This window comes from Trichosurus vulpecula, chromosome 7, assembly GCF_011100635.1.
Source record: "Trichosurus vulpecula isolate mTriVul1 chromosome 7, mTriVul1.pri, whole genome shotgun sequence".
NCBI classification, from domain to species: Eukaryota; Metazoa; Chordata; class Mammalia; order Diprotodontia; family Phalangeridae; genus Trichosurus; species Trichosurus vulpecula.
In genome coordinates this window covers 134,240,260-134,263,249 of record NC_050579.1, presented here as the reverse complement: position 1 = coordinate 134,263,249, position 22,990 = coordinate 134,240,260, and the positions used below count along the sequence as shown (strand labels likewise).

At 38.9% G+C, this 22,990-nt stretch overlaps 1 protein-coding gene and 1 pseudogene across 2 annotated transcripts in view; one reads left to right on the top strand and one right to left on the bottom strand.

The window, feature by feature from the left end:
* THEMIS (thymocyte selection associated) overlaps nt 1–22,990 on the bottom strand; it is a 220,509-nt gene that overhangs the window by 181,202 nt on the left and 16,317 nt on the right. The gene's annotated exons all lie outside the window — the stretch shown is intronic.
* Nucleotides 11,606–11,869, top strand: LOC118857299 (annotated as a pseudogene).

Sequence of the window (22,990 nt, the reverse complement as noted above, 5' to 3'; positions counted from 1 at the left end):
GTTGACTCAAATTGAGTTTGCAATACTCCAAAGCCCCCAGATCTTTTTGAGACCAATTACTATTTCACCACAGCCACTATCTTGTATTTATAGCAATGACTTATTTTTTACCAGAGTTCATTTTATATAGAATATATCATGTAATTGATTATGTGAAATATGCTTGATGCCTGCACTAACTTTATGAAGGTATAGCAACTATTTCACAATGAGACAAATGCTGCTGGACATAGACATTTAATGGGAAGAGAAGTATTCTGGGAAGCCTGGGTTTTTGCTCTCCTTCAGTTCCTAACTTGGTGTATGACCTTGAGTAAGGATCTGGGTTCATTTTCTCTACATATAAATGATGGTGTTTGATTAGAGGCAGCAAAGTTGTAACAACTACATTGCTAGCAGCTGCTGCAGAGGTGAAAGACCAACAACACCAGCGCACAGGAAGGCTGCCAGCACAGGTTCTTTGATCTGCTTTTCTAGGGAAAGCAACTTTAAGGGGTTAACAATTTTACTTTAATTAAACATATATATATATATATATATATATATATATATATATATCATTCACTTTGTTCAGGGGGAAAAGCCAGCACTCTGAACTTCAGAGCAAATACAAACAGAAAATATCAACAGATCAAAAAACACAAACCAGTAGAAAGGCTTCTAGCTTTCTGTCCAACATCTCAGTACATAGTTACCAGGGGAGCATAAAACATCTGTGTTTTCAAGCTGAGGGGCTCCTTAACAACAGCTACCCAGAGCCTGGTCTGGTCAAATCACACAATACTTTTCCAGTGAGTGAGAGCCCCAAGCAAAATGCTTACCTCTGAGTTTATATACCCTGTTCAGGGTAAAAGGGCATCACAACCATGAGACTCAAACCTATGTGAACTAGGCTTTCCCTTCATGTAAGCAGGTCATCAAAGACTCCCAATTTAATCAAAGAAACAAAGGCCAGACTCATCAGAGAGACTTGATTACCTAAGTGCTCCAAAAGAGAAAAAAGTAAAAAAAGTCCCACCCTACTTACCAATATAAAAGTTTTTTGGCTGTGTACTAAATTCAAAATTATTAGAATTTGCTTCAAATTTCAGCTCTGATACATTATGAATTTAGACAGAGGTATGCATAGTGGGTGATGGTAAAAAACAATGAGTTGAAAGAAGAGACATAAGAAAGTACTCTCATCCTCCCTCCTCCCCATTTCTTTACAAAAGGGTGTCTTTGGGTATGGCCTGTCCTTGGCTGTACCCCTACTCTACTACAATAAGTTAGACATGGCTAGAAGCAAGGAGAAGTCACAGCCAGCAACAGGGCACCAAATAGAAAAGCATCACCCTTTACTACTTCTGGTCTGCTGTAGATCCTAAGTCTATGTCCCATGCAAGAGGTCTTACAGAAGAAATCATGAGTCCAAAGTTTCTTAGTTTTCACTCAGCAGTTTGTCCTACTGGATGTGGGAGTCAAACATCAGTAGCTAACCTTCTTGTCACTAAGATATCATTAAAAAAAAACAGGTCCATGTAATAAATTGTGTAAAATTTAAGTGGTTGCCAGGGAAGACCCGACTTGAAAAAATTAAAGCCTGTCATTTGAAGCAGTTCTGAACCTCCAGAAATTATGGCACTCTTCTACCTTATTAAGATTGAAAATTGTAGTTTAGTATGGTATGGGTGGGCAGAGAGAGTGAATATATATCAACGAAACAAGAAAACACAAAATTTTTATCATAAAATTTTCACATCAAACCTTAAGTTATTTTTAAGGTTGAGAACAAATTATTGCTAATTGTATATTGCATTATGTCATTCCCTTATTTTTCAGGCCTTTCCTGATCCCCTCAGCCATGCTACCCCCCTCCAAAAAAGAGTTACCTGCTATTCATTCTCTATGTATTTTGTACATACTTGCATGCTAAATGGTGTTTCAAATTTATGATAGAGAGGTAATTTGTGTACTTTGGAGCTTGAAGTTCTCAGGTTCAAATCTTGCCTGTGATACTTGCCACCTATATATTCCTTGGGGAAGTCACTTAACCTTTCTGGTCCTCAGTTCCCTTATCTGTAAAAAAAAAAAAAAAAAAGGTCCCTTCTGGATTTAATTCAATGATCCAATGATTAACAAAACATAGAAGGAGGGAGAGTCCAGAGGCCTTGACAAAAAATAGATCGACTGAACAAAATGATTGGAAAGCTAGAAAATTAGGAGTTTGTGATTAGAAAGAGAAATGTCAGAGTTTTAGTTCTTGCAGGTGGAGTAGTTTGGCGTGATGATGAGGTCTTAGGTCTAAGTTGTAACTAGCCCCTGTAGGTGATACAGAGTCATAGTAATAAAGGTCTTCTGACTTGTTCAGTCAGTTGTGTCTGACTGTTTATGACCCCTTTTGAGATTTTCTTGGCAAAGATACTGGAGTGGTTTGTCATTTCCTTTACCAGCTCATTTTATAGATGAGGAAACTGAGGCAAATAGGGCTAAGTGACTTGCTCAGGGTCTCATAGCTAGTAAGTGTCTGAGGCCAGATTTGAACTCAGGAAGATGAGTCTTCCTGACTCCAGGCCCAGCATTCTGTCCACTGTACCCCCTAGCTGCCCACCTGACTTAGTAGGTTGAGTAAGCTAGAAGACAGAAGATTAGAAAGCATATCAAGGGGAATTAGACTATGGTAAGTATTGGGGTGAGCCATATGTGAAATTCATTGAAAATGGGGAGAGTGTTCTAGAGATCTGTGGGGGCAGGCAAATTTCAAAGGCAGAGAATGATGGTGGCAGAGAGAGGGTCCGAAAGTACTGGAAGGGGGAAAAGCTTTTGGACTCTTTTCAGTAGGGGATTGGGCAAGACTAGCATTAGGGAGTGATTCATTACAGGGGAAATCCCTGCCTACAGTTATTGCTTTTTTGTACCTTACTAAGCACTTTTGCATTTCAATTGCTGAAGGGTGAATAGAGCAGTAAAAGGTTAAAGACCATGCTTGCCTTTGAAATACATTTCAATATACCAGAGTCCAAGTGGGCTTCAGGTTATGTATTTTCTCTGATATAATTAGCAGGTCCATTATGTTTGCTGTTATTTGCATAGACTCAACACAAATATGCCCATAATGCTATTTAGAGGGCAGAAAGTCTAAAAATAAACTGCAGTTAACAACATCATGTATTTATGTTTCTTAATACATTCATTTATTTTTCCCAAATCACATCACATCTCTCTCAGTCGGGCTTTTTGCCACCACTACACATCTGCTGTGGATGAGATTTCAATATCCCTTTTTCCCCCAAAGTATTAGTCAGAAATGTTATTTTTATTATCATAAGACTGAGATTTGAGGATGAAATATGCAATAAAATTATAAAGTGCTCTGTAAATATTTTTCATTCCTGTTGAAATTGATCACTATCTTGGCACTCAGGTTTCTCCCTCCATTGAATGAGAAAGTTCCCTTTCAAAACAAGCCACTAGGCATCCTGGGAATAGACTTGAGGGCTTGAAACTTTCTGTCCTTTCCAGTCAGTACCGAGTAGCTCCTGAACATAGAACACTATAGAAAAGCTACAAGTGGATACAAAAGCAGGCAGAATCTCATCTCCTGATTTTAATCTTACAATCTAGTTCAGACAAGAAAGAAGTGAGCTGCCCAATGAAGATATAAATCAACCAAAGTGCTAGCGCAATTTGAGTATATGGACAATGAAGAAAAGAGCATGTGGGGGAGGAGGAAGATGGGGGAGAAGGGAAGTCATCACATTTGGAAGACTTCCAGAAGGTGACAAATTTTGACCTTGGTTTTGAATGTAGTAAATGATATGGATCAGTAGAGAAGAAGGAAGAAGACCTTCTAGCTAAAAGAAATGGTAACTACAAAGAGTTGGAGAAAGATCTGTATAAATTATGGAGGAAAAGGATAGGCAGGGAAGGTTATAGATTTAGAAGCAGAAGGAATCTTGGAGATCATCTCTAGTCCAATTCCTTCATTTTATTTGTAGCTTGACTCGCAAGCTTCTAATGAGAAATCTGATAATTCCTTGGGAAAAACGATAGGTTTATGCACTGTCAGTGGTTTGGACCCAGAGCGGATGGCGTCTGATAGCTGGACAGAAATAGGCAGAGAAGAAAAAAGAACCTGTTGAGTAGTTTCAGTCATATCAGACTCTTGGTGACCCCTTTTGGGGGTTTTCTTGACAAAGATACTGGAAGAGTTTGCCATTTCCTTCTTTGGCTCATTTTACAGATGAGAAACTGAGGCAAACAGGGTTAAGTGACTTGCTCAGGATCACACAGCTAGTAAAGGTCTGAGGCCATATTTGAACTTATGAACTTCCTGATTCCAAGCCTAGTGCTCTATCCACTGTGCCACCTAGCTGCCCAGTTAGGGAATAGCAGGTTGGGACTAAAAACCCAGGACCAGGTCCTCTAACACACACACACACACACACACACACACACACACACACACACACACACAAATAGTGGTTTTTGCCATTGAACCCTAGCTTTCTACTACAGGAGAAAAGGAATCAAATCAAAGTCATCCATCCAATAAATATGTTCAGCAAGGACAGTGGACCTATATAGAAGAAAAGATGAAAAGCTGACAAAGTAGGTGAGAAAGGGATACTGTGGTAAAAGTCATTTGGTCAATATGAATTTGAATAGGATTCAGAAGTGACAATAAGAAAACAGAATTTTAGAAGATTAGACAATGTTGTGGTACTCTACCATGAGATAGAGTATCATAGCATTAAAAAGTCAACCAATCAAGCATTTTAATGGAAACGATTAAGTTAATGACAGTAATTGTAGACAGAATGACTAGAACTCCACCATAAACTGGATCTTAGATAAGAAAATGAGCCCAAAATAACTCCAAAACTGAGATCCTTGGGAGTGAATGATGAGAAAACAATGATGCCTCTTGCAATTGTTGAGGAAATTATTTTAAATGACTACTGTTTAACTGAACAAATATTGATTAAGCTCCTATTATGTGTTAGGCACTCTGTTAGGCATTCTGGGGACAAAGACAAAAATCAAATAGTCCTTTCTCTTAAGGAGTCTATATTCTACTAGGGTAAAATTGAGTGTACTTAGGAAAACAAATTTAAATATGTACTAAATAAATGAGGCAGCTAGGTGGCTCAATGGATAGAATTCTGGGCCTGAAGTCAAGAATATCTGAGTTCAAATACTACCTCAGACACTTACTAGCTGAGTGACTCTTGGCAAGTCACTTAACATCTGTTTGCTTCAATCCACTGGAGAAGGAAATGGCAAACCACTCCAGAATCTTAGTGAAGTAAATCCCGTGGAGGATATTGGTGTGCTTTGGTCTGAGGGGTTGCTAAGAGTTGAATATAACTGAACAACTGAATGACAACAACTAAATACATAGAAAATAACAGGGTAGAGGTCACTAATAAGTAGGGGTATCCTAGAATTATCCATGACTGGATCATCTAGTCTAGAAAAGACTTCTTGCAGGAGGGTGGTACTTGTGTTGAACCCTTAAAGGAGCTAGGGAATCCAAGAAGCAGGGATGAGAAGGAAGGTCATTCCAGCTATGAGGATAGTCTGTACATGGCATCAAGATAGGAGATGGAATTTTATTTACAAGAAATAGCAAGAAGACTAGGTTGTTTAGAATGCATTGTATGTGAGTGAGGTTGATAATCAACTTGAAAATGAAAGTTAGACCCCTTCGTGTTGTGAAGTTCTTTACATTCCAACAAGTAGCATTAGTATTTTATCCTAGAGTTGATAAGGAGTCTTTGAATCTTCTAGAGCAGTGGTGTAGCATAGTCAGACCTGTGCTTTAGGAATACCAATTAAAGAACCATGTGGAGGATGGGTTGAAGGGGGAGAACCTACAGGCAGATCAAATAAGAGGTTTTTTCAATGGTTCAGGTGAAAGGTGATGAGGGTCTCAATTAGGGTGGCAGACAGGTGAATGTTGTGAGCCATACTGTGGAAGTAGAATTGACAAGGTTTGGGAACTGATTTTCTTGGCCTCCATAGTCAATGATATGAAGTGAGTGAGCATGAAAAGCTTCCAGTGTAGGTGAGCAAGAGAATGGTGGTATCCTCAGCAGAAAAAGGGAAGTGAAAGGAAGGTTGGACTTAGGACAAAAAATAATGAGTTCTGTGTTCAATAGGTTGAGTTTGAAGTGCCTATGGGATATCTGCATCCAGTGAGCCATTGGAGTTGTGGGAACTGGAGGTCAAAGGAATTTCTGGGGGACACAGAGGATAGAGTGCTGGACCTGTAGCTAGGAAGACTGGAGTTCAAATCCAGCCTCAAACACTACTTGTGTGCCCTTGGGCAACTCACTCAACCTCTGTTTGCCTCAGTTTTCTCAACTGTAAAATGAGAATAGTGTTTTAACAATCCAGCTAGCAGCTTCTGTGGGGGCATAAGATGCACCCAGGAGGCTGCCGGCACGCCGGGAAAGCACAGGTTCTTTTTATCTGCTTAAACAAGGAAAGCACGGTGAAGGGGTTGACCAGCTTACTTTAATCCAGCATTCAGTTAGTTCAGGGGAGCATACAGGCAACATTCATTTAGTTCGGGGTAAAAAACCAGCACCCCAAACTTCAGAACTAAATACAAACAAATTACAAATATCAACAGACAGACCCAATACAGATTCATTCACTTACTTCAAGGGAAAAAGCCAGCACCCTGAGGTTCAGAACATTCATTTACTTCAGGGGAAATGAACCAGCACCCCGAACTTCAAAACTAAATACAAACAAATTACAAATATCAACAGACAGACCCAATACAATTCATAGTTACCAACATCTGGGCTCAGCCCGAGAGCAAGGGCTGGCCCAGAGTCACGCTTGCCACTGCTCCTGCGCCAACCGGAAAAGGAAAGAGGAATCTTCAAGCCGTCTTCTCCCCACTTATAGAGTTTTTGACATCATCAAGCGCCACCTGAATGACCAGGGCCGATTGGTTCTTGCGTTGGCCCCTTCCCCTAGGTTAACACCCAATAGGGCGTGGCTCTGGAGTCAACACCTCCCCTCAGCCAGCCCCATGACTCATCACACAGGAAGTTCTCTGCTCCCAGGCATAGTCTGTGGGCTTCCTGCCCTGGAAGAGGTCACACAGGAAGTTCTCTGTTCCCAGGCATGGTCTCTGGGCTTCCTGCCCTGGAAGAGGAGCACCAGGCCCAGCACCCAATGAGATAAACTGAGCCACCCAAAGAAAACAAAGGCCATTCTGGTCAAAATAGTAATAGCACTTACTTCCTAGAGTAGTTGTAAGATTAAATGAGATAATATTTGTAAAGTGCTTTTTGGCACAGTGCCAGTTACTTAATAGACAGAATATAAATGCTAGCTATTTTTATTTTTATTCTTTTTTATTATTAAAAGAGACAAAAGATAGATGTGCAGATTTGGTATTCATCTCTTATTGAGATAACAATTGAACCCAGGGGAGTTAATGAGATCATAAGGACTAAGAGCACTGAAAGAGATCACTAAACTATTGTTGATGACAACAGTGATGAAATTTCTGTACATTTGCAGGTGATAAACTCAATCCTTGGCAAGTTTCGGCTGCCAAAAGAAGAGCCGAAAGTAAAGACATCCAGCAGACAAAACCAGGCAGGGAATTGGAGGCCAGAGCACATATGTAAACATTTGAGAAGCATACAGGTATCCAGTACATGCCATAAGTTAGGTAAATTGAAGAGCTTCCTAAAAAAATAAGTGTAAAGGGATATGTGTGTATACATACATGCATGTGTATACTTATGTCAGACTTATAACACATAATGCATATTATACATAATGCAAAAATGTATTCTATATACACATATACAGATGTATTCAAGATTCACTTTCTCCAGAAAATTTGGCATGATTTTTTAGTTCCTGTTAATAACTAGGTGACTTGTTACCAATTATTGAGTTTTACAGATCAGTGAGTATGTGATTTTTAAAAAGACAAGATGATGCTATGAATATTTCTACATTGTTTTTCAGAAAGACTTGGATTTGAAAAGCAACTAGGATGAAATCTGACAGTAAAAATACAATACTACATGCCACTTAACAACTGGATGCTGTTAGTTGCTAATTTGCACTGGCAAAAAGAAAAACAAAAACAAAAAAGACAACTTTTTTTGAATGAGAATAGATTTATGTAGCTATGGTTCATTGTTCCAATTAGGAAAAGCAGGGTTGTGTTCTAGATTCAAAATTATTTTTTGCCTTCCTTTCATTAATTTTTATGTTAAAAATCTAGAGCCTAATACATATTTTAAACTTACTTTACAACAAAGCAAAACCTCATTACTGCTTGATAACAATCAATTTAAAATACTACTTTCTCTCAAATAAACATTATTCCATTATTTCCTAATGGCACAGACTAGACAGTAAAAATCCATCAATAATATTTGGTCATTTTAATAATAACCACTCATTGGGGCAGCTAGGTGACACAGTGAGTAGAGCACCAGCCCTGGAGTCAGGAGGACCTGAGTTCAAATCCAGCCTCAGACACTTGACACATTACTAGCTGTGTGACTTTGGGCAAGTCACTTAACCCCAATTGCCCTGCCTTCCCCCCGGCAAAAAAAAAATAATAATAACCACTCACATCTTTTATAACACTTTCAGGTTTGCAGAGCCCTTCAAATCATTTATGTTGCAAGTCACTATTAATATATAGTCCAGCCCCTTCATTTTATAGATGAGGAAATCAAGGCCCAGGAGAAGCCAAGTAACTTGCCTAAGGTCACCCAGGCAGTGTTGGCACCAGAACTTGAACCCAGATCTAACAACAAATTCTGCATTCTTTTCACTACATCAGGTTGCCTTTCTACTGTTTTTCAGTTGAACACAGCCGTGTAAACAGTAGCAATTAATCGTTTGTTTGTACATAGTTGTTTGAATGTTGTATTCCCCATCAGCTTGAGAGTTGTTTGAAAGCAGGAACTGTTTTTTTTTCTTTGTATTTCCACCCCTTAGCCTTTAGCCTCTCAGAGGTTACCTCTAAAATGAGGACCCCCAGCATCCCCACTGGCATCCTTAGGACCTTTTCCTCTGAGCTGGGTACCCATAGGCACTTCTCCCCTTTTCAGTATTATTACCTTCTGGGTGGAGCTGGAAACGAGAAGCTTTGGCTGGGGCCACTTATATATCATAATGACAGGAATTTGAAATAAAAGTGACTGAAGTAGGTTGATGCAGCTCCACCTAAAGGGTATTATTGTTCACTTTTCCTTTCCTTCACTTTTGGAAAGCCAAAAGAAGCTTTTGTTTGAGGAAAAACCTCTGGGGGTGGTGAGGAGATGTAGTTTGAGAGAGCTTCGCCCAGTTTGTTCAAATGACAGTCTTTACAAACTGGGCAGAGCCTTGTGAGCAACCTTGAGGAGGGAATTTCAAGGAATTTCAAATTGCAAATCAGACTGAGGCTTCTAAAAGAAACCCTGCATTGGTGAGGAGGTTAAACAGAAATAAGAGGTTTAAAAAATAGATTTAAAGCCTACATTGGGAGGTTCTGATGAGGCTGCATGTTATACTGTATAGAAAGTTGAGACCTGGAGTCAGAAAGAATTGGTTTAAAATTCTGCCCCAGATACTTAACAGCTGCATGACCCTCCAGGCAAATTATTTAATATCTCAGTCTCAGTTTCCTCACCAGTAAAATAGGTACCATCTACCTATCAGGTTTGTAGTAAGGCTCAGATGGGATATTATATGCAAAGAACTTTACAAACCTTGAAACACTATATAGATGTCAGCTATTATTATCATAATTATGTGAGTTCAGGTCCTGGAATGAGGAACTTCCTTTTGGAGAGAAAATGCCTATACTAGCCAAGTCTGTGAGAACTGACCGGCTCTCCTCATGGGCCAATCAATCAATCAATAAACCAGGCACTATGCTAAGCACTGAGAACACAAGAAGAGGTAAAAGACAGCCCCTTCCCTCAAGAAGCTTACAATCTAGTGGGAGAAACAACATGCAAACAAATTATGTGGGGTATGTGTGTGTGTGTGTGTGTGTGTGTGCGTGCGTGTGTGTGTATGTATATAGATATAGATATATACAAGTTATATAAAAGATAAATAGGGAAAGCAATAGAATTAAGAGAGGTTAGAGAAGACTTCCAATAAAAGAAGGAATTTTAGTTGGGATTTAAAGGAAGCCAGAGAGGTCAGTAGGTAGAGTTTTGAAGATAGAGTATTCCAGGCATGACTGATAGCCAGAAAAGAAATGCCCAGAGCCAAGAGTTGTGGTGTCTTAGTTGAATAGCCCAGAGACCAATATCACTGGATCAAAGAATATATGGTGAAGAGTAAGGTGTATGAAGACTAGAAAGGTAGGAGGTTCTGAAGGGCTTTGAAAGCCAGAGCATTTTATATCTTAGAGGTAATAGGGAGCCAATACTATTTATTGAGTAGTGGAGTGACATGATCAGCATGGAGAGGAGTAGGGAGACGCCTCAGCATAGGGAGGCAGACTCATCAGCAGAGTATTACAATAATATAAGCATGAAGTGATGAGGGCCTGGACTCAAGTGGTAGCAATTTCAGAGGAGAGAAGGGGTCATATACAAGATAGCAAAGGTGAAATCCATAGACCTTAGCAACATATTGGGCAGGGAGGGGAGAGATAGTGAGGAGTCCATGATAACTCATAGGTTGGGAACCTTAGTGACTGAGAGGATGATGTCACCCTTTACAGTAACTGGGAAGAGAGAGGGTTTAGAGGGAAAGATGATGAGTTCTGTTTTGGACATGTTTAATTTAAGGTGTCATTCAGACATCTTAACTGGCCAAGTCACTAAGGATGGATTCCTTAGTCTGATGACTAGGTAGAGGCCTTGTTTTCCTAAAATGTTTCCTAAAATTAGTTTCTTAAACAAATGGACCTTAAAAAAAAGTAAACAGAGGCCATTCTTTCTCCTATGAGAAAATGGTAATACCTCAACTCTAGCTTAATCCAGAGCCTAGAAGGTCAACAACTTTGTGCCTACTGGAGCTTCACCTGGGAGCAAGCAGCTTCGATCCAGGACCAGTGAAGTACCATCCAAGAGGGACCATGTGAGACTGGCAGGGAACCTTGCCTTTATATATCATGCCGTGTCCATAGCAGAAACAGTATGACAGGGAAGAAAGGAAAGGATCAGGTCTAGAAGAAGCAGCACAATCACTAAAATTCATCAAGTATCATATTTCATCAGAAATATAAGTTGCCCCTCTACCACATATTCTGGCAATATATTCTCTATGTGATTCTTTCTGGTTAGTATCCCCATTTCTTCAGGAGCCCCAGCCATGGTGTTCCCTTCCCACTCAACGCAATGTCTGGACCACCTACCACCAGCTGTCCTGCTCCAATAAGAGTATCCTTCTCCTAACCCCACCCCCACTCCCTTTTTATGTTTTACCTTCCCCTGCTAGAACGTAAGATCCTTGACAGTAAGGAGCATATTTTCTTGTATCTATATCCTTAACACAGTGTCTAGCTCATAGTAAGCACTTCATAAATGCTTTAATAGATGTTCTAGAGGATTCCAGTTCTCTCCTGGTAATTCTTGTTATCATTGCCCTTCCTTTGAAAGCTGGGAGTGTCCACTCTCCTGCCAGGATGGCAGCCTCCACCCAGTACCAGCAGTTGATCAATGACTATGGACCCCCATCTCTAGGATACACCCAGGGTACGGGGAACAGCCAGGTACCCCAGAGCAAATATACAGAACTCCCGGCTATCATCGAAGAGCTAGGCAAATAGACCAGACACGTGTATGCGGGGATCAAAAGCACCATGGAGAGGCTAAAGTGAGGCATCATTCATGCTTGAGGATTAGTCTGGGAACACCTGGCAGAGACTGAATGAAAGGCAAGATCCTAGCCTCCCACTTCACTTCCAAAGTTTTCCATTTCTTTGTGAAGAAGAAAGAATAACACTTATTCCTCTGGTGACTTTCAAAACATTTAGATCGCCTAAAAGTTTGGGTTCTTTCCCCTTTTCTTTCTCTCATCCCCACCACAGTCTATAAGAATAGAAGAAAAGGCAATTTTGCAGTTCAGATGTGCATTACAAGTAATTAGGAACAACCTATGTCACTTTTTTTTAAAGCATTGAGTCCAGAAATTGTACATAGAAAGTTGTGCTTCTGTTACAGCTGACTATAGTTTACCGCCTTGCTAACCTGCCCCAATCTTTTTCTTCCTTTGAGCACGCTTAAACTCACACAAATCATAGTTCTTTTGCACCTTTTTGAGAATCTCCAAAAACTCTTAAAGATTTTTTCATGAGTCAATGCTGACTGGCAGTTGGGTCTCCCAGTTAGGGCCACATGATAGAGACCCTGTTTTTAAAAATAACATGGGTTTTTGTTTTGGTTTGGTTTTGGTTTGTGAGCATTTCCTTGATTGTTCATGCTTTGAAGTCAACTTAAAATATAGAGGACAGATCAGCCTACTAAAAAATTAACAACCCAGATAGTTACTTTTCGGACAAAGACTGTAGATTTCAGGTCTTGAGTTTGCCGTAGAATGATTTAAAAAAAAATGTGGACAAATGACTAAAACTGTTACGTGCATCTTTATATGTATTTATTACTTGATATAATAAAGCTAATATTCATTAACAAAAAAATAGATGTTTCACAGCCAATAATTAGCATTGATATAGTGCTTCAATGTTTGTAAAGCATTTACATATGTGTGTGTGTGTATGTGTGTATCAACTATTATGTATACCAGGCACTGTGCTAAGTACTTTTAATATTATCTCATTTGATCTTCAAGACAACTCTGACAGGTAGACATTATTATCCTCATTTTACGGTTAAGGAAACTGAGACAGACAATAGTTAAATGACTTGCCCAGGACCACACAGTCAGTAAGTGTCTGAGGCAGGATTTGAACTTAGTTTTTCTTGACTCCAGGGCTAGAGCTCTATCTACTGTGACATCTAGCTGCTTGCCTGCCTATCTATCTATCTGTCTGTCTGTCTATCTGTCACCTACACATGTTTTTCAAGCGCATATTCATGGGCAAGTGTGACCCAGGTTTATAAGGGGAATGTTTTATTGCTATTTTGCTTACTATACTATTCCACGTAATGTATTTTCTTTGACCTAATTTTGCCTTCTGGCTGAGTTGTAAAAGTTAACATATTAAGTGAGGGCTCTAAACTATGATCTTGAGGGTAGACAGAAAAATATGTGTATATGTGTAATATAGATCATATGTATTACATATATATCAAATTACACACTATATATGTGTGTATGTATACACACATGCCACATATTTAGCTCTGCTCAAAATTGTAGCTTGGAGACCTCACTCAATAGGTCAACTTTTACAAGTAATATATAATTAGAAGATAAATATGTGTATTTTGTGTGTGTGTGTGTGTGTATGTATAATGCATATATGACACACATGCCCCTCACACACAGAGGATACTGAACAGAGAAACCTTCACTGTAGGTGAGTGTATATCCCCAGGTGCTACATTTTGTTGTTGTTCAGTCATTTTGGTAGTGTGCAGCTCTTTGTGACCCCCACATAGGTTTTTCTCAGAAAGGCTACTGGGACAGGTAGGTGGCACAGTGGACAGAGGAATTGGAATTAGAAGATTCATATTTATGAGTTCAAATCTGGCCTCAGACACTTGTTGCATGACCTTGGGCAAGTCACTTAATGCTATTTGCCTCAGTTCCCTCATCTGTAAAATCAGCTGGAGAAGGAAATGGCAAAATGCTGCAGTATCTTGCCAAGAAAATCCAAAAAATGGTGTCAGGAAGAGTCAGAAACAATTGAAAGACAAACAAATGGCAAGGATACTGAAGTAGTTTGCATTCCAGGCCCAGCATCTTATCCACTGTGCCAGCTAGCAGCCCCAGGTGCTATATACCTTAAATATTTCCCATTCATTTTTCACAGATTAACTATATGTAAGCTGTCTTCTTTATTAGCACTTTATTAGTCTTTTTACAATCCCTCATTAAGGCTTAGGGGAGTTGGGGTGGGGGAGGGATGGGCTAAGAACTAAGGTTCTTGAAGACTCTGGGAGCAGAACACAAGTTCCAGCAATTCTACCAAGCTGGAAAAACATGAAACCTTCATTTTAGTTCAGTTGAAAGTATTAATAAATAAATATTTTTTCCACTTGAAATTTTTCCAGACTTTTCCCCTTTGGAAGGTACATATAATGAGGCTAAGAACTAAAGCTGGGGGCAATGGATTGAAAGAGAAATACCTCTTATCAAGTTAAGATCATGGCCTTTCCCTTCCTTTGAAGGGAAGGGGGAGTGATGACTTAACTATGGGCAGTATCCTAGTCTTGCTCCATTCTGTAGGGATTAGACTATTGATCACATGAGGAAGTCCCTTTGAACCCTTGAGATGATCAGTCAAAGAAGTCACTGAGTACTTTTAGGAGAAGATTAAGTGACTTTTGTTTTATTGAATGGAATAGAATATTAATTCAAAACTATATTTTATCATATTATGACCTTTTCCTTGTTCAAGATTCTTATAAATGTTACCACAACTCATCCTGGATTAGTGACAAATCTGAGGCCAGGGGAGAGAGTAGGGGGAGATGATCACTTTGGACATTTCTCACTTCAACTTAAAAATGCTTGTGTTTAGAATTATGTTAAATTAATAAAAAATCGTTTCCAACAGAGAAGGCTGAAACACAATGCATCATTAATATTTTTCTTTCTTTCTTTTTTAGGATGCAATCAGGGTTAAGTGACTTGCCCAAGATCACACAACTAGTGTGTGATGCTAGATTTGAACTCAGGTCCTCTGGACTCCAGTGCTCTATCCTAGCTGGCCCTAATATTTTTCTTCAACAGAGGACAAACATGTAGGTCTGATGATCAGTCTAGCTAAGGTGGGAGAGGCTGAGTTCCAGAAGGTTGAATTTTCTTTTTCAGCTACAGCAATTCATGAAGGCTTTTAATTAAGTGCAGAGGGATTGTGTCCTGTACATAGTTTGTATATTCTTGTTTATGTGCATGATGTCTCCTCCTAAAGAAAACAATCCCCTCAATGGCAGGAACCATTTAATTTTTGTCTTTGTATTCCTGGCACCTAACACAGTACCTGGCACAAAATTGGTGCTAATGAATACTTGTGGATTTATTGGTGGATGAATATTTAATTGATGAAAAAAATCATGGCTCCTTAATTTAAACATCAGGATCTTCATCAGTCATTAGCTAGAAAGAGACAAGATAAAACTCCTAACTAAGTAATGTTTTCTTACCTTTCTCTACTTCTCCCTTTAAAAAAAAATTGCAAGTGCCCTCTCATTGATTTTGAATGAGTGCAATTCTCTTGTGTTGCAAATGAGGAAACTAAGGCCCAGACATGGTGAATTGACTTTCCCCAATTCACACGGTAAGCTAGGATTTGAACCAAAAGGTCACGGTGCTAGGAAAGGACATGGGACTGGGAACTGGGAGACCTAAGATCTAGCCCCAATTCTAATTTCAGTCAAGTTAAGGAAGTCATTTCTATTCTAAGAGCCTCAGTTTTCTCAACCATAAAATCTATGGCCCTTTCCAGCTCTTACAGTGCCTTAGGACAGTGCCTGGCACATTTTATTATTCTAATTAAGATGACTACAGGTTTTTGGGAAAGAAATGAAATGTTAAATAAAACGAACTGGGAGGGATGAAAGTTGATATTTTTGTCCCCTCAACGTGCATCCTTCAATATACATTTATTGAGGACTCATTTGTTTTGCCAGGATGAGGAAGATGCAGAATCATATAGTGTTTGCCCTCAGGGAGTGTGCCATCCAGTAAAATTTGACTTTAGATTTTGTTGCCACATTTTACGGTTGCAAAATGCCTTCTCATCTTGAGTACTCAGTTCCAATAGTCCCTAGGAAGCCTGTTTTGCAGATAAGGAAGCTCCTTGGCAGCTGGAGAGATTTGCCTAAGGTTATACTGCAAATCAGAAGCAGATCAGTAGCAAGACATCTGAAGCGCCTATTGACTTCCATGGGGAAATCTGCAGTTGGGAAGGAATGAAAATTTGGCCCATTAGCCATTCAAGAGCAGCAGCTTAATAACTGGCAAAGACCATTTTCATTTACATGTCTCTGTGAAAAGCAAAGCACTCCAAGGAGATAATGGATGGAAAATACCACTGGGGGAACTGCCATAATTTGGTGTGTGTTTTTTCTAAGTACTCCATATCAACCAGAGTGGTCAGGGACCCGCTGGCATTTACAACTTCTCATTTCCTTCCTAAGAATCACCCCCAGCAGAGACAATATACTATGTGCAGTGGGTTTGCTCAGGGAAAACCTGTCACTTTAGAAATACCAAGGTTCAGATGCCCTCCTCCAAACATTCGGATCTGTTTTTATGACCCTTTAAAACTAGTTCAATCTGATTTTATGGGTATATTTTGTTTTTACATCACCTTCATTTCTAAATGTGTCTCACTTCCCTCTGCTATCCAGTAGCCTTCTCTTATTTAAAAAAAAAAAAACAAACTTTTTTTGAGAAAAAGAGCACGTCAGCAAAACCATCAACTGACTCTGATGACGCTTGTTTATTACATGCCTTGCACATAGTTGGCAATTAGTAACTGCTTATTTTTATTTTTGGGGGTGAGGCAATCGGGGTTAAGTGACTTGCCGAGGGTCACAAAGCTATTAAGTGTCAAGTGTCTGAGGCAGGATTTGAACTCAGGTTCTCCTCACTCCAGGGCCAATGCTCTATCCACTGAACCACCCAGCTGCCCCTTAATAACTGCTTATTGACTGACTGCAATATCCCATATCCATAGTCTACCACCTCTGCAAAGAAAACAGAAAGGTCCTTCCCTTAAGCTGAGATCCAGGGAAAACAAATGAATTACCCATGACTGAACGACAACAACAACAAAACCACAAAAATACTCAAACTGAATATTTAACAATGGACTTTCCCAAGCCTGTTGAGTTTGCTCCAGCACACCCCTTATCAGAGGGTGGTTTGTCAGACCTAAAAGCAGCTATTAAGGAAGGAAACGGATGTATTGTGGTCAATCAATTATGAAAAACAAACCTTCCATAAATCAAAACTATCAAATACTCTATAACATAGCATTCAAGGCCAAATGAAATCTGCTCCTAATCTACTCTACCACATTATCCTCCACTATATCCAATGCACAGATCTTCAACTCCTCTCATACTGACATACCCATATCAATTACCAATCACTTAATGTCAACAAGCATTTATAGGACCCCTACTCCATGCCAGCTCTAGGGAGATAAAGAGAAGTTAAATAGTCTCTAGCTAAGGAAACTTACAATTTAATAGGGGAGATAAAATGTACCTATAAAAGTATAATTAGAATATTTACTGAATGAATATGAGGTAGTTTGGGGAAGGAAGGCCCTAGGAGCGGAGAGTGAGGTGAAAAACAGGAAAGGCTTCATATGGAAAGTAGCATGTACTTAAGGTGAGTCATAGGAAAATGGGAATTCCAAAAGGCAGAAGTGAAGGAGGAGCGCATTACAGGCATGAGGGACATTCAGTGCAAAGGCGCAGAGATGTGAAACATTTCACCCCTCCCTATATGCTTTCTTCCCCAACTTTTCTTTTACTTGAGTCTTCCCTATCCTTCCATCTTGTCTCCAATATTTAGTGAGTGACTCACTAAATCACCTGACCTCTCAGCCTTATTTTCCCCAGTGGTAAAATAGATTACTTTAGCTCTATGATCCTGAATTGTCTGGTTACAGGTATCAACTGTTCCATGTAGCCTTTCTCAATGACTATGATCTCATAGCAACAACTGTGAGTACTTATAAACCAAAAACAAATGAACAGTACAGGTATCAATTATGTGGCCTCTCTCCCAAACCTGATTCTAAGGTCTTGGGAGAACAGTGTGTACCTTGTCACAACTCCTAGAATCAACCCTTAAACATGATGCAAGGGTTTACACCTGGCATACACACACCTCCCATTTCCCATCCACTCCTCTGAGAAGTTTATCAGGGAGGTACAGGGAATATTTAAAAGTAAATATCTGTATCATGCTACTGAAAAATTAAAAAATTAGCAGTTTCATTGAAAAAAATTGTAGATTCAATTGAGACCAGTGAAGAAGTGGAGCAGGATGGGGAAGAAAGGGAATATTATAATGAATTGAGAAATTTTAAAGACAAAGGAATAATTTCTACTGACCAAAACATAGTAATGAGGTTTAGGTACAAAACCCTTTTCATGTTGAACTAGAAAAACAATCAGTGACAATGACCCAGTGAAAGACCAACTACTCAATCTTCATAATTCTTCATAATCTTCAACAGAAACTCAGAGTTGATTTCTAATCAATGTAATTACAAAGTTTTGGTTTACCATTGGAGAACCATTGCCCATTCTTACGGCATGTGTTCAAAAGTCTTTAATTGCATTCATATCAACATTTTTCTGTGAATCAGGATTCTTAGTCCTGTTCTCCACCAAACCCAAAGCAAGAAACAAAATGGACTCTGCACATGGTTTGCAGGTATCTCTTTCAAACATTAAAAGAAGAATAAAACTACTGGTTGACCAGAAACAGAATGAAGAGTCTCACTAATTTATTTGACTTTTTTCTGATAAACATAGCAATGTAAGTTTGACTTTATGAAAAATTAATCTCTTTTATTTCTTCTGATGAACTCTAGAATTTATTTCCATTTGTATTCAAAGGGAAAGCTAACAGATATGGAACGTCAAAGCCTGGGAACCCTTCATATAACAGAAGCTCAATAAATAGTTTTAGGGGGTTAAAGTGCCCTGTAGCACAAGAATGATTTCCTTTGTGTCTTTGCATCCACAGTCTAACACAGTATCATGCAAATAGCAGCTACTTAATATATACAGTGTGTCCCAAAAGTTTTAATGTAGTTTTTGTTGGGTTTTTTTGTTTGTTTTTTGGGAGGGGGGGGTAGGCAGGGCAATTGGGGTTAAGTGACTTGCCCAAGGTCACATGACTAGTAAGCGTGTCAAGTATCTGAGGCTGGATTTGAACTCAGATCCTTGCCATTCCAGGGCCAATGCTCTATTCATTACACCACCTAGCTGCACCCCTTAATGTAGTTTTAAACTTCAATGTTATCGTCTATAATAGTAATTAAAGGTTAAAGTAACACTAAGATTTTGGAGACACCTTGTATTTTCTAGATTGAATTGAAATAAATCTCACCAAAATGTTATTAGTAGCCTTGAATACTATACATTTAAAATAATATGTTATATAGTATTTGGATATGCCGATGTGTATATGGTATATCAAAGTGTTCAGGGTGCTTTATATGCATTATCTCATTTGATCTTCATAGTAACTCTGTGAGGTTGGTACTATCAGGATAATTGCCATTTTGCAGAAGAGATACCACATCACACTATGCTGTCTTATTAATCTCAGAGATATATGTAGCTACAGAAATGTAGGGAAAGGACCTATTTTTTTCCCAAGATTTCAGAATGAAGATTGGGAGCTGTAGTTTACCCAACACCCTTCCTAACTAAAGCTCCTGAGCAATTTACATCAACCCATTACTAGCAACTATGATATGAAAAGATTTGAAAGGACATTTATTACTTCAAATTAAATAGCAAGTCTGAAGGAGGTATAAATGGGAGCAAACAAAAACAGTGTCTGAAGGAGGTATGAATGGGAGAAAACAAAAACAGTTCAAAAGATAAGCTTTACCTAAGTACCTTGTTTGCTTGCTAGGCAAGTCAGTGAGTTTGACTCACAGTAGAGGAAAAAAAAAAGTAACCTTGAGGCCATGGACTTCAAGAGCTGTGACCAATCTTTGACTTGGAAGAGGATACTGAGCAGCTGCCATTCAGCAGACATCACCAGTAGCTGGCCCAGAGGATGCTATCAACAAATCAGAAGATGGCAGTACAGAGAGGCAGGAAGCAGTGGCTTCTGAGTCAGAGCTAGGATGGAACCCTGGGAAGATAACTTATCCTGGCTACCTGTATTTCTTTTGCATGTTCCTTTTCTCACATATGTTCTCTGGCTAAGTGTGTTCCTTCTCCCACCAGTGACATAAGAACCTTCAGGAATACATCCCCCTGTGTTTATGGGGTGATTTTTCTTGTTTTTTTGCTTTAAATTAGTCTACCATTTGATACAGTCTGGTAAAAGAGGACCATAATTTTGAGTAGATGCTGCTGACACAAGTATATTTTAAACCTAGGATTATTTTCAGGGCTCATGAATGAAGGGAATCTAGGTTATAGACATCAACCCTTATATGAAGTGTAAATCTTTGTCTATAATTGACAAATAGCTGACCAGCTTTTGCTTGAATACCTTCAGTTGCCAAAAATTCCTTACTTATGAATGGCTTATTTATTCCAGTTTTGAAAAACTCTTAGTTCTTAATTTTTTTTCTTTGTACTTATCTTTAATCTGCCTCCTTGTAACTTGTACTCCTTAGCCCTAGTTCTGCCCACAGGAGTCACATATATTTAGCCTAATTGCTCTTATACCTGACAGTTCTCCACATATTTGAAGAAGGGATTAGGGGTCCTCTAAGTCTTCTTCTCTCCATTCTAAACATCCCTGATCCTTTCAACTTTTCTTTAGTTGGAAGCTCCACACCACCTTGGTCATGCTTCTTCAGGCATGCTACAGTATGTCAGTCTCCCTCTTAATATGTGCCACCCTAAACTGAACATAATACATTAAATGTGGTATAACCAAGAACGAGTGCAACGGTATAATTTACCTCCGTCATTCTAGATAGTACACTTGTATTAATATAGCCTAAGAGAGAAACCGTATCTTGCTGTTGACTTATTCTCTATTTTTTTCAGCATAGAAGAAAAAAGTTCAAGCTTTTTCTGAAAGCAGTGGAAACTCATGACTCTTGACCTCCAGAGAAAGAAGCAATGGAGTCTGAGTACAGATCAAAGCATACTTTTTTAAACATTATTTTTGAGTGGTGTTTTTTTTTGAGGGAGAGAGGTCTGTGTTTTCTTTCGCAACATGACTAATATGGAAATATGTTTTGCTTGACTTTTGCTTGCCTTCTCAATGAAGGAGGAGGGCAGAAGAAAATTTAGAACTCAAAATTTTTTATAAATGTTAAAAATTATTTTTACATGTAATTACTAAAAAATAATAAAACTTGCTAAATCACTTATTTCATCGATAGGTAACAATATAAATAAACAATGGGTTTCCAAAAAAAAAAGAAAGAAATAAAATAGTAGAGTTTGAATTTCTTTTTCTTTTTTTTCTTTTCTTTTTTTTTTTTTTAAGGATAGCATGACCTCTGGGATCTTGCTGACTAGTCAAAGCAGTATTCTGAAAATTTATTAGAGAGGCAATGTTGCATAGTAGATAGAGCACTAGATTTGAGGTTAGGAGGGTCTGGTATGATTTGCAGCTTGGACACTTACTAATTGTATGATGCTTGGTAAATCACTTAACCTTTCTCAGCCTCAGTTTCCTTACCTGCAAAATGGGGAGAGTAGTAACACCTCCTTCACTGGATCTTTGTAAAGATCAAATGAAATATTGTGTGTAAAATATTATAAAAATATCAGAGTAGTATATAAATGCAAGCTGTTATTATCTGAATCAATAGAAACAATTAGGATTTAATGAATAAATAACTGGGCTACAAGCTAAGCAATATGCTAAAGATGCAAACAGAAAAAGATAGTCTCTGATCTCAAGAATTAATCATTCTAATTGGAGGATACACCATATAAAAGAAAGCTCTACTTCAGAGAAGATAGAAAAGCCCATAAATTCTAGGAGCTCAGCAGTGATGTGGATGGTAAGGCCTAGAAGTCCTTAAGTTACAAAGACAGTTAAATCCCAGTGATTGTAGGATATGGAGACAGGACTGAGAATAAGGCTTGGAGGATCCTGGGAAGGTAGCAACAGGACAGATGGTAAATCCTGGTGGTCTTCCATCTAATTAGAAGGAATGGAGTTGTTGATTTCTATCTCATTCAAACCCTATGAGCAGTCAAGCTCAGGTAGAGGGGAAGTCAAAGGAATAGGGAATTCTTCCTGTTGAACCACTTCATAACTTCTGGGCAGCTCAAGCCAGGGGAAGCCCAGGAATAAGTGGGTCTCCCCAGTCTGAGTGGTGGATCTTCCTGATGCCCAGAAATCCCAGATGGGCTCTGGTATGACCCAACCCTAGGGGAGTAAGAGGAGAACACTTCCCTCCACTTAACCATTCAAGATTTAAGATGATAATTTTACTGATGTTGAAAATTAAGATGAACTGTGATGTGATTTGAGGGTCAATGAGAAAAGTAATTTGGCTCTACAACTCCCTGATGACTATGTATAGTGCCTGAATGATTATTGTTCTTCACTGAGTTAAGGCATCATCTCCAAAACTATATGCACTATCCTGTAAGGATAACCACATGAAGCACCCAGCAAGATTATTGAAGCTTGATTTGTCAGCAGAAATCTAGGAGAATGCTGTAGATAAAGTACACTTAGATTTTAAGAAAAAAATTAAGAGTCTGTCATGCTATTCCTGTAAAAACCATAATCCTCAGGTGACGAAGTGGATAGAGCACAAGCCCTGGAGTCAGGAGGACCTAAGTTCAAATCTTATCTCAGACACTTAACAGCTGTGTGACCCTGGGCAAGTCACTTTACCCTAATTGCCTCAAAAATTTAAATATTTTGGCCAAGATGGTGGCTTGAAAAAATGTAATCCTCTGATTCTATGTAGGCTAGAAAATAATATAATTAGAATCAGAATGGATTGAGTGGTTGAATTAAGAGGAATCATGATGTTCTATGTCTACTTAGAAGCAGGTCTCCAGTGGGGGAGGAAGGGCTTGGGGACCTCTACTTGGCCTTGGGCTTTTAATATTTTTGGTAATGACTTTGATGAACGTGTAGATGGCATGCCCATAAGATTTGCAGATGACACACAGCTTGAAAGGAGAACTGGTACCCTTACATGAAAAGACTCTACATGGTTAGAATGCTGGGCTAAATC